We start from the raw sequence: 13,285 nt of genomic DNA on the forward strand, positions 1-13,285 counted from the left end.
CCAGATGACGACATTACGTAATCTTTCACAACACCGATCTGGGCCTTTCGGCACACACAGAGGCAGGGCTTAACGTACATAGGTATCAGTGGTGGAAAGTAACAAAGTAGATTTACTGAAGTACTGTACAGCAAGTTCAATGTTGAGGTATTTGTATTTCACTTGAGCATTTGTCATTTCCAATGCTTTTACTTCTACTCCACTACATCCCAAATCCCAATATTGTACTTTTACTCCTCTACATTTAATTGGAAACTTTAGTTACTTTGTAGATTTTGATTATTATTACAAAACATACATTAACCACTTCAGCCTTATATACAGTACATTTTGGCCATTTGAAAATAGCTGATTGTGACACATTGTGAGCTTGTAGATCAGCTATTTTCAAAAGATTTTTTTGACATTTGAAATGGGCCATATTCTATATAATGAGTAGGCTACTTAATTTATAATTTTGGTACATTAAGTACATTTTGATGCCAATACTTCAGTACGTTACGAGAGACAATGTGATCCGCAATAAACTTGTAAATCGGTTCGCAACATGTCGCCTTAGTCAGTGGCAGGTTGGTGGTCAGTGGTGGTCAGTGTCAGGTTGGTGGTCAGTGGTGGTCAGTGGCAGGTTGGTGGTCAGTGGTGGTCAGTGGCAGGTTGGTGGTCAGTGTCAGGTTGGTGGTCAGTGGTCGGTGGTGGTCAGTGTCAGGTTGGTGGTCAGTGCATGGTCAGTGTCAGGTTGGTGGTCAGTGGCAGGTTGTTGGTCAGTGGTGGTCAGTGTCATGTTGGTGGTCAGTGATGGTCAGTGTCAGGTTGGTGGTCAGTGTCAGGTTGGTGGTCAGTGGCAGGTTGGTGGTCAGTGTCAGTTTGGTGGTCAGTGGCAGGTTGGTGGTCAGTGGCAGGTTGGTGGTCAGTGGCAGTTTGGTGGTTAGTGGCAGGTTGGTGGTCAGTGGCAGGTTGGTGGTCAGTGGCAGTTTGGTGGTCAGTGGTAGGTTGGTGGTTAGTGTCAAACCAAACTCAGCTTCTTCTACACAACGGTAGAGTCTGTTCTCCTATACGGCAGTGAGTGCTGGAACCTGAAGCCTGAAGCCAACTCTGCAGAAGTCTCTAGACGGGCAGACAGGCTGGCAGGCACGCATGCATGCATGCAAGCATGCACACACGCACACACACACACACACACACACACACACACACACACACACACACACACACACACACACACACACACACACAATGATATTATTTAATTAACCCAGGCCTTAGAGGCAATTTAAATAACACAAGGTTGAAACATTGCAATAACACCAATTAAATATCACATGGTTCAATGCCTTGGCAAGTTAGCTGATCTTATCGTTTATTGTTTATCTGTCAACACATTACGTAATCTTTCACAACGCCGATCTGGGCCTTTAGGCACACACAGAGGCAGGGCTTAACATATATATCAGTGGTGGAAAGTAACAAAGTAGATTTACTGAAGTACTGTATACTTAAGTTCAATGTTGAGGTATTTGTATTTCACTTGAGCATTTGTCATTTCCAATGCTTTTACTTCTACTCCACTACATCTCAAATCCCAATATTGTACTTTTACTCCTCTACATTTATTTGGAAACTTTAGTTACTTTGTACATTTTGATTATTATTACAAAACATAATTAACCACTTCAGCCTTATATACATTTCGGCCATTTGAAAATAGCCGATTGTGACACATTGTGAGCTTGTAGATCAGCTATTTTCAAATGATTTTTTATTTGAAATGGGACATATTCTATAATGAGTAGGCTACTTAACTTATACTTTTGGTACATTAAGTACATTTTCATGCCAATACTTTTGTACCTAAGAGAGACAATGAGATCCGCAATAATCTTGCAAATCGGTTCGCAGACATGTCGCTTTAGTCAATGGCAGGTTAGTGGTCAGTGGCAGGTTGGTGGTCAGTGGTGGTCAGTGTCAGGTTGGTGGTCAGTGTCAGTTTGGGGGTCAGTGGTTGTCAGTGTCAGGTTGGTGGTCAGTGGTGGTCAGTGTCAGGTTGGTGGTCAGTGTCAGGTTGGTGGTCAGTGTCAGGTTGGTGGTCCGTGGTGGTCAGTGTCAGGTTGGTGGTCAGTGTCAGGTTGGTGGTCAGTGGTGGTCAGTGTCAGGTTGGTGGTCAGTGTCAGGTTGGTGGTCAGTGGCAGGTTGGTGGTCAGTGTAGCCTTCTTATATTATATATCTATGGGCTCAGCGGTAGAGTGGACGGATGGAAACCGTGAGCTTGTCAGTTCATCATCGTTTGCCGTGGAAGTATAGTGGAACAGGTGAAGTTTGGTTTTAAACATTAAAAAAGGTGAAGGGAGCTAAATGCAATAATGTTGCCTACCACAGTTGTTGCATGCACGAAAGGGAGCATTTCCACAATGCATAGACATCTATCCATAATGCATTGTAACACACAGACACACACACACACACACACACACACACACACACACACACACACACACACACACACACACACACCAGAGTGCAGAGTGCAGACTGAAAGAGACACACACACCTGGAGAATTAACTACAACCACCAGTTGTAACACTTACTGTATCAACGTGATGCACTTGAATAAAGTAACTCCATTGCAGAAAAGGGGAAAAAAGTGTAATAGAATACATGGTGAAGTATGGTGTGAATCTGGTCGATCAATCGAATTTAGATCGAAATCAGGTTTTCTTGGTTTGGATGATGAAAATGAATTTGAATTTAGGTACGGATAATTACGGTACGGATCTCGCTCATTAAAGCACTCATGCACATCTACAAAAAGCATGTGGCAAGCTGGTATAATATTACTGTGTCATTTCTTGTTTATAATTTATCCTGCTCCTCTCCTCTCCTCTCCTCTAAATACACAGTGGGCCAAGATAAATAAATTGGTACAAGTCGAGGGCAGGACTGTCCCAGGCAAACTTCGTTTAGACAGTTTTGGGGAGAGGGGTAGCTAAAAGACAATATACTTCCTGGTCAATAGTGAAGAGAAGACGCAGGCGTGCGCTCACGGGCCCTCGATACGCACCAATGCACTTGCAGTGCATTGTGGGACTTGTAGTATTATAGTGGTCTGTGCAACATACCAGAGGGCCAGTTCTAATACTAATTAAATATCATCCCGCGGGCCAAAGATAATTCATTCACGGGCCTGATTTGGCCCCCGGGCCTTGAGTTTGACATGCTCTAAGGTGTGTACCATGAGGACTCAGGCCCAGCATCTCTTCCCTTCCACCAGACAGCGGACCCCCAGGTACTATGAACTTAACGTTTCCTTATTGTTTGTACTCATATCGACCCTGAAAGTATTGCTGCTGCCTGGGAATGTAGTGCTGGACGAAGTGATGACCAAACGGAGGAAGCTATTTGGAAAAGAGATTTAACATTGAAAAGCCTCCCAGCAAACTAATTCCAAATCAAGAATAATACGCTCTCCACTTTACCTGAAGATGATTCCATTATAATTGACCCAGATGAGGCAACATTTGAAATATAAATAAAGGTCGTTACTTCCCATCTCTGATGATAGAAGATGTGAAACGTTTATAATCATATCAATTGTAAATACTGCGCAATGGCGAAGCCGCATACACACGCCAATTTATTTATCGCCAATTATCTAATGTAATCCTGGGCGTTACACTTCCTCTGCCAACCTTGGGCAGCGGACTGACCTCATGCCTACTTCTATGCATGAGGAGTCCAAGCTGCTTCTTTCCACCAGACGGGGGAATTTCCCTGGCCGGACGTAGAGCGTGGAAGGAACACGTTATTCCGACCAGTTCCATATTCCCTCCATCAGGCACCCTGGCTAGCCAGGGGGAGGTAGTTTACCGTGGACCCCCAACTGAAAATATGTAGTTCACGGAACCCCAGAAGCAAAGATTCTGAAACCACATCTTTAAAAAAAAGATGCTGTGCTATGAGCTTGTAGATTTAATATTCAATAGCTAAAGTACCGTATAACAATGCTCCACACCAAAAGCATTTTTCACTTAAGTATAAAGTATAAAGCATTTCCTCGTCCGTGTGCCTTTCAAGCTCACCGCATGCACGCTGTTTTTGTCATAACGACTTTACAGCTTTGGATCTTATTTCATTACTATTCCCAGTCACCCATTACCCTCCTTATACTTATATATTATTTGTCTGCCTGTAGCCTAATTAACACATGAAGACTAGTCAACATGTTCGGTAGGAATTAGGTAGGTTGGAATGTGAATCGATTTAAAATACAATAGAAAGGGTGGGGTGTCGGGGCGCTTAAGCTCTGGGGGAGATAGTGGCCAATGGGATCGCAGAAAAACACGGTCAACTTGACCTGGAAAGTATCTGAAATCCGCTTGTGTGGTAGGTGAGTTTCTACACGTCATGCATGTGTAAAGAAATGTGTGAAGGAAGGGGCGCTCTTATCATCTTACATGATGTAAAACAAACATTGAGACAAAACATTGAATTATCCTCCAATGTTGTTTTTAAAACGAACATTGAACAAAAAACAAACATTAAACCTGTATAGGAGCTCGGGGCTAGCGCCCCTCAAACATATTGAGAATTAATTAAAATGTTTTGAATGTTACATTTTAACAAAAATGTCACTGAAAAAGGAACAAACACCCGCACACTGTCTTCCAATGCAGTGAACCGGCTTTAATAGGGAAACAGCAACATTTCGGCCTATGCGGCCTTCATCAGGCAAAATATTTTCAGATTGATGTGTGAAAATTACATTAATCTGGGGTTCCTTGACGTGAAGAAATGTGGTAACCACTGGTGTAAACAACATTAGATAGCAAGCCCAAATAAGCAACTACTGTACACTTTAGAAAAAAGCCCCAAAAAAACACGACGCAACTACCAATAATTTATTTACAAGCGGCTTTACAGAAAAACAAGCCAAAGGTCACTTATAATTAGACATGGCAACACTGGCTGAAGGAAGTGAAGCACACACAAGGATACAAAATATACAAATTACACTTTGGACAAAACTTAATGGTATACACATCGTCTAGTACATTTATTTAGACTGGTTATTTTATTAAAACCATAAAAAGGAAAGTAAGAAACAAACAAACAAAAAAGGTACACAGTAAACACTCATTATTACTAAACTATTGAAAATAACTACTGAACATTTTGAATACTATTCCTCAGCGACGTTAAAGGTCACACAAAAGCCACACCCTATGGCCCGGAAATAACAATCAATTAAAAACAATCAATAACACAACTTCTGTTGACAGGAGCAGTATTAACACATCGAACGCTAAGAACGTACCCGTACGCTTTATGATACGCAAACATGCTATGCGCATACCGTTTCTATACGTCTTATGGTCCAAAATAAGTATTTTTATTGATTTCTGTAGTTCAACTATATACGCGCCCGGACAACTCATAATGTAACACCGATCGGCTCTAAAAACAGTTAAACCCCCCCCCCCTGCTGAAAAGAGGTGTTGGTCTGAGAAGCGTCTGGCACCGCCTACTGGTTGGTCTATGCGAGGAGGTAGCCCTCCATTACGACGTAATGGAGACGGCCGTCCGGCATAGACCAACGCAGATGTCAGGGGATCTAAAATGGATGGGTCCATGCTCTTGTGTGTGAATACACTCGATTCCCACTCCCCTCCTGTTTCTACATGGTTTCTCCCGAGGGAGAATTGTGGGGGGGGGGGGGGGTGTCTCTTCGTCTTGGATCGCATTGGCAGTTCCCCCCCCACTCCCAGTCCCCACTGCTTTCAACTGCATAGGATTAGGCTTGCCTTGCACTTCTCTCATTCTCGGAAAAAGATACAACGCGATTTGCTCTCTGCCCGTATATAAACCTGCAACGATCGGCATTTAATTTCATAACGTTTGGAGTCAGTCATGGACAGATTGCACATTATCGAGGGACCGCCATGATACTTTGGTGGAGATCGCAAGCCATAGCGTCTTCGCCAGCAGACACTATCGGCTGTGATTGTAACCGTTGTATTCATTATAATTGCAGTGATAAGACCGCAATGAAGGCGTCTATGACGTCATCGACCCGTTTGTAATGTATAACGAATACACATGTCTCATCCTAAACTGCGGAAGCCATCGAGTTGCAGATGCATAATCATTATCATTATTGATCGCTCCTACGTCGCTCCTTTTTTCCATCATCATCATCTCCCTACGCAATGAGCGTAGGGAGAGGGCACATATGGGGCTACGACTGAGGAAATGATCAGATGCTGATGCATAATCATCGTCGCTCCTTTTTTCCATCAGCATAATCTCCCTACGCAATGAGCGTAGGGAGAGGGCACATATGGGGCTACGACTGAGGAAATTATCAGATGCTGATGCATAATCAATCATCATTGTTGATCGCCCCTACGTGATCTACGTACGTCTTTGCCCAAACATGTCAAGACATGATTACCACTAAGGTGAGACGCGTTAGTGGTGATCATGTCTGGACATGTTTGGGCAAAGACGTACGTCCTACGCTCATTATGTAGCTCCGAGATGACAGAAAAATAAATAAACATAAATAAATTATTATCATATACATCACTCATTCTTGAGATGAGGGACAAAAGTGGAAAAAACATGTCCCACACATAAGAGCCTTATTTTATGTAAAAAATAAATTAATTCATAAAAATAAAAGCACTTGCAAAGTTAAGTGTAATACAGTTGTGTATTATTATGCCCTTAATTTCATTATAATTGTTTTCATATTCCATCTGAATTAGTTAAAAGCAGGCCCTGTACCCAAAAAGGCCTGTATTTAGCCTGTCCCCAGCAAGTGGCCACAATTTCAAACTGCCAAAAAAGTGTCTAATACTGTCACAATCACATAAATATACATACTAAATTAAAGTAGATTGTCAACAACATAGCAAATAATATACACAGTTAATTTTAATTTATATTTTCTATTAAATATCTCATATCAAATGTTCGTCCCACGTCTCCGTCAACTCCGTCAGGTTTTTTTAAAAGTCTTAAATTAATCAGAAAATATTGTCGACAGATTTAGCCTGAAGACTCCTTTTCCAAGTCCCATTTATATTTGTTGCAACAGTGGAGTACCTGGTCTGACAAGCATTCAATTGTTTGATATTTTAAACAAACAATGTTGATAACAATGTGGTCACAGCTTTTACATGTCAACTCCGTCAGGACATTATTATGATCTTTGTTAAGAATTCCAAAATAATGTTTATTATTTTAGTTTAGGGGTTAGGTTTAGCTAACAAAATTAAGCAAAAACAAAATGGCTACATTGTACTAAAGAGGGTTAAGATGAAAACAAATGCCATTTTGTCAACTCCGTCAGACGTCAACTCCGTCAGATTTTGTGTCTGACGGAGTTGACGTGTATCTGACGGAGTTGACAAAAGTGTTCCTAAAACAATAAAATTATTGTTTTTGAATAATGGGCAGTATTCTAATTTGGCACACAGTTAGAGCATGCCTTAAGGAACATTTTTGGCTATGGGGCCATCACAGATTTGTCTCGTGGTGACCATGGCAGCCATATTATAAAAGAGCCGCCACCTGATGTTATTTTACAATAACTCAAGTTCTACACCACCTAGGATCTTGATTCTGGTGACTAAGACCTCATTTTCAAGGATGAGGGATACAGTGGTACAATTTAGACTTTCCCTGTGACCATGGCAGCCATTTTTCAAAATGGCCGCCACCTGCTGTTATTTTACAATAACTCAAGTTCTACACCACCTAGGATCTTGATTCTGGTGACTAATCATACATTTTCAAGGATGTGGGGTACATTGGTAATATTTAGATTTGTCCTGTGACCATAGCAGCCATTTTTTTTTCAAAATGGCCGCCACCTGCTGTTATTTTACAATAACTCAAGTTTTAGACCACCTAGGATCTTGATTTTGGCGACTAATCATACATTTTAAAAGATGAGAAATACAGTGGTACTATTTAGATTTGTCCTGTGACCATGGCAGCCATTGTTTTTCAAAATGACCACCAACCTGCTGTTATTTTACCAATAACTCAAGTTTTAGACCACCAAGGATCTTGATTCTGGCGACTAATCATTACATTTTCAAGGATGAACTTTCTCTGGGAGAGGTAAGGGCTTATTTCAGGTGCAGGTTGAGTTTCTACTGACAGGACATTAAAAGGAGGTGGGCTTTCTGGCCTTTGACTTGCCCCTTTCAGGTACAGATGCACAGTTTGACTTCACTGGCCACTGCAGGGAACTGTGGGGGAGAAACTTTGGTCTCTTGACACCCCGATTAGGTTCAGGGTTTTTTTTGGTGGAGACTTGCCTTTCATGACATCTTTGCTGCAGCAGTTGATCTCCTTACTGCCAGTGGTGGCACACTCTGGGTCTCTGGGGCATTGTATCTTGGTGGCCTCCTGCCAGTGTTTCTCCATCCTTCTCCTGAGCTCTGTGTTCTGGGGCTCTGTTATAGTTGTATAACTTACATTGTCTTGGCTGGAGATTGCTTTCCTGCAGGGTCCAGCCCAGTCTTGTGCAGATGGCTGCTGGCCCACCTGGAGGCCCCAACCTCACTTGTTCGGTTGGTGTGATTAGGTGGGGTGGTCTTCCCCAATCAGGATGAGGGGTTTGACCCTTTCAAACGGCAGTCTGGCCAAGTGTCTGTATTTAGTTGTGAGTTTAGATACAGGATACGATTGCTCACCCAGCCCCAGGTGACATGAGGTGAAGGCTCCTTTGATTTGGTAACATTGCTTTGGTTGACATGCTGGGGACACAGAGAAAGACACTGATGCCTTCAGTGTCTGCACATCCTGCCTGATGGTCCTGAAGCCAAATCTTCTGTCTTCAGTCTTTCGCTCACTGTTCACTGCTCACTGTTCACCTCACCAAATTTAGCCCAAGGAGTTTGACCCCTAGTTTGGCCATAGACCCCCTAGTTTGGCCATAGCCACTTGTCCAAATGTGCCGACATGTGCTGACCTCATCACATCTGTGATGATGGCTATGGCCGTTTTTAGCCAACGTAGTGTTTTTTGTGCAAAACTAATGCTTGGAATGGATCCAGAATCATGAAAAGCCCCTAGTTTGATATGCCACATGCTACTTAAAGCATAATGAAATTTAGAACATTTAGCCTTATATTGGTTGTTGATGGTACCCAACTTTCAGCAGCTGTCAAACATGCCCCTAGGGTGGTCAAATAGAAACCAATGTGGGATATGTTAGTAGACACCTTTACAAACATTGGTGAAGAAAATTCTTGGTAAGAAATGTATTCACAGATTTTATATTATTCTGATAATATTCCCTGAGTAAATTGGTAAAATAATAGCAGGTCCACCATTTTTGAAAATGTCTACCATCCATGGTCACAGGATAAATCTAAATAGTACAACTGTATTCCTCACCCTTGAAAATGTATGATTAGTCACCAGAATCAAGATCCTAGGTGGTGTAGAACTTGAGTTATTGGGAAATAACAGAAAGTTGGCGGCCATTTTGAAAAATGTCTACCATGGTCACAGGACAAATCTAAATAGTACCAATGTATCCCACATCCTTGAAAATGTATGATTAGTCACCAGAATCAAGATCCTAGGTGGTGTAGAACTTGAGTTATTGGGAAATAACAGAAAGTTGGCGGCCATTTTGAAAAATGGCTGCCATGTTCACAGGGCAAATCTAAATAGTACCACTGTATTCCTCATCCTTGAAAATGTGGGATTAGTCACCAGAATCAAGATCCTAGGTGGTCTAGAACCTAAATCAGTTAAACTTGTCAACTCCGTCAGATGTTCGTCAACTCCGTCAGACGTTCGTCCCGTGATGTTTTTGTTAATTTCCAAAGAAATAGAAAATTCGCTGTCAAATCTTTTGTGCTTATGTATTGAAACACCAACTGAAATGATACGTAATGATGATTTTTTTTTTTACATGGTTTTCATGTTATAATATTGAAAATAAAGGTTGAAATGACGGTTTTGAGAAATTGGATATTTCATAATAGTGTGATATTGGAACAAAATAATATTAAAAGATTTGTATTACTTAACTTGATTACTGAAAGCCATTATAAGATAACTGAGGACTTTATATTATTGTTGAAATGATAAAATTCAATTAAAAGGGATTTTAGTGTGTCTGACGGAGTTGACATGAATCAGGTATTAAGTGCATAAATGTCCCATTTTAGAAAGAAATGTTATGCGAAAAACCTGTTCCTTCTCAAGATTGGTATTTGAGACCTGTGTCTACAAATACATCTATTTGATTTGAATGTATCTTAAAAAAAAAAAAAATCCAGTTTGAAAAAAGTTTTGTCCCTTATCTCAAGAATGGGTGACATACTACACACTGAATGAAAGCCCTGAATGTCTACTTTTAGGAGGAAAACAAATACACATTGATTGCGAACGCAGTGATTGCGAACGCAATGAGCACTTACTATGAGACCTAGCAGATCATGTGTGTGTGTCTGTCTGTCTGTCTGTCCCGCTTTTGTGCCCATATATGGAGCTGAGTGATTACGTCACCATGACTCAGCCATAACCATATAAGGAGTCCCGAAAGCAGCTTCACATATGGAGTGTGTTGCATCATCAGCTCCATATATGGGCACAAAAGGGGCCAGGTCCACATATACAGTAACAGCGGGACAGACACACAGACAGACAGACAGACATGATCTGCAGGGTCTCAGCTGCGTTCGCTTCCCGCATTTGCGCGTCTTACTGGTCCCATGTAGTTTGTCCTGCTATGCAGTTGTACAGCCAGGTCCATGCCTTGAAGAACTATTATTCACAAAATAAGGCCTATAGCGACATGTACATACTATATACCGTATGAAACAGAAGACTCTCTGCTTTCATAAGAAAAAAACTAATACTGTAATAATAATAAAAATCACACCCCTGTGATCCTTGGTCCACTAGAACCTGTAGCACAGAAAGTGTTAACACAACGTGTGCTAATGATTACCGCAGCCTGATTACCTCTGACGCTACGCTGATAGCATTGGACGATCAACCTTTTCCAAGGCCAACAGCAAATGTTCTCTTATAGCGAGAAGCACACCGCATAGCCTACCTCAAAAGAAACCTTAATTTGTCCACTCCAATTTATTTTTATTTTACCATCTTCCACTCTGGAGAAACTTACCTTTATGCAACAATTTTGTAGTAATGTGCTCTTATTGAACAGAATGCCTAGTTGGGGACCGTTTTATGTCAGACATTGACAGGCAATTATAAAAATTAACACAAAAAACGTCCTATACATACTATACACCGAATAGAATGAAAGCCCTGAATGTCTACTTTTACGAGGAAAAAAGTACACATTGATCCCATCTACCCTTCGTCGGTAATTGGCTTTTGTATTAGCTAAATAATGAGCATAGGGACTGAGGGAACATATCTGGGCTACGTTACCGTTTTGTTTACATTACTGTTTTGTTTATTTTTTATGATGACGGATCGGGTAGACGCCAGGCAGGCAGATAAAACGATGCAAAGACGCGTTATCGTTCCAACTCGGCTAGCCGAGTTCGCAGAGGGACGGTGGTGTTGCTGTGCTGCCCCTCCAGCAACACAACAGCACGTATTTGCATTGTTCCATCTTCTGACCGTTGATCATCATCATCAAAAAATAACCGTCCACCGTCCCTCGCCGTGTTCGCCACAATCCGTGATATTTTTCTTGTTTGTTCAAGTATGCAGAAGGAAAGGAGACCGACTTTAGATCTGTGTCCATCATGGAGCCGGAACATGTACCAAACGACACAGCTTAGATGACTGTACTTGTCACACTGTTCTTGTTCTGTACTTGTTCTTGTCACACTGGGTACAGTGGAAAGGTTTCTCTCCAGTGTGTGATAGACTGTTTGTCTTCAGCTGATGTAAATAATAGAAACTCTTGCCACACTGTTCGCATTGTAAATGTTTCTCTCCAGTGTGGACAGGCTGGTGTGCGTTCAATTGAGATGATCGAGGATACGCTGGTGTACCTTCAATTGACGAAGCCTAATTAAACTCTTTTCACACAGTTTACAGTGGAAAGGTTTTTCTCCAGTGTGGTCAAGCTTGTGTGATTTCAACTCTTGCCACAATATTCACATTGAAAAGCATTTTCTTCAGTGTGAATAGGCTGGTGTTCCTTCAATTGAGCCGACGTAATAAAACTCTTGTCACACAGGTTTTTCTCCAGTGTGGACAAGCTGGTGTCTCTTCAGAGTACTTGACTGATTAAAACTCTTGTCACACACTTTACAGTGGAAAGGTTTTTCTCCAGTGTGGATAAGCTGGTGTGTCTTCAGAGTACTTGACTGAGTAAAACTCTTGTCACACAGTTTACAGCGGAAAGGGTTTTCTCCAGTGTGGACAAGCATGTGTTCCTTCAATTGACCTGGCCGAATGAAACTCCTGTCACACAGTTTACAGTGGAAAGGTTTTTCTCCGGTGTGGATATGCTGGTGTGCCTTCAGCGTAGATGACAAATTGAAAGTATTGTCACAATGTTCGCATTGAAAATGATTTTCTCCAGTGTGGACAAGCTGGTGTCTCTTTAGAGTACTTGACTGAGTAAAACTCTTGTGACACAGCTTACAGCGGAAAGGTTTTTCTCCAGTGTGGAAAAGCTGGTGTGTCTTCAGAGTACTTGACTTTGTAAAACTCTTGTCACACAGTTTACAGCGGAAATGTTTTTCTCCGGTGTGGATATGCTGGTGTGCCTTCAGCGTAGATGATGAATCAAAAGTCTTGTCACAATGTTTACAATTATGTTTTTCTCTAGTGTGGACAAGCTGGTGTCTCTTCAGAGTACCTGATTGAGTAAAACTCATGTCACACAGTTTACAGCAGAAAGGTTTTTCTCCAGTGTGTAAAAGCTGGTGTGTCTTCAGAGTACTTGACTGATTAAAACTCCTGTCACACAGTTTACATTGGAAATGTTTTTCTCCAATGTGGATACGCTGGTGTCTATTCATGTCGCTTAACCCTTTGAAACTCTTGTCACAGTGTGAACAGTGGAAAGGTTTTTCTTCAGTGTGGACACGCTGGTGTGCCTTCAGCTTAGATGATTTATTAAAACTCGTGCCACAATGTTCACATTGAAAATGTTTTTCCCCAGTGTGAGTATGCTGGTGTGCGTTCCGCGTAGATGACGAATTAAAAGTCTTGTCACAATGTTTACAATTATAATGTTTTTCTCTAGTGTGGACAAGCTGGTGTGTCTTCAGCGTAGATGACGATTTGAAACTCTTGTCACAATGTTTACAATTATAATGT

Source organism: Protomyctophum bolini, assembly GCF_963924005.1.
Source record: "Protomyctophum bolini genome assembly, chromosome: 21".
NCBI classification, from domain to species: domain Eukaryota; kingdom Metazoa; phylum Chordata; class Actinopteri; order Myctophiformes; family Myctophidae; genus Protomyctophum; species Protomyctophum bolini.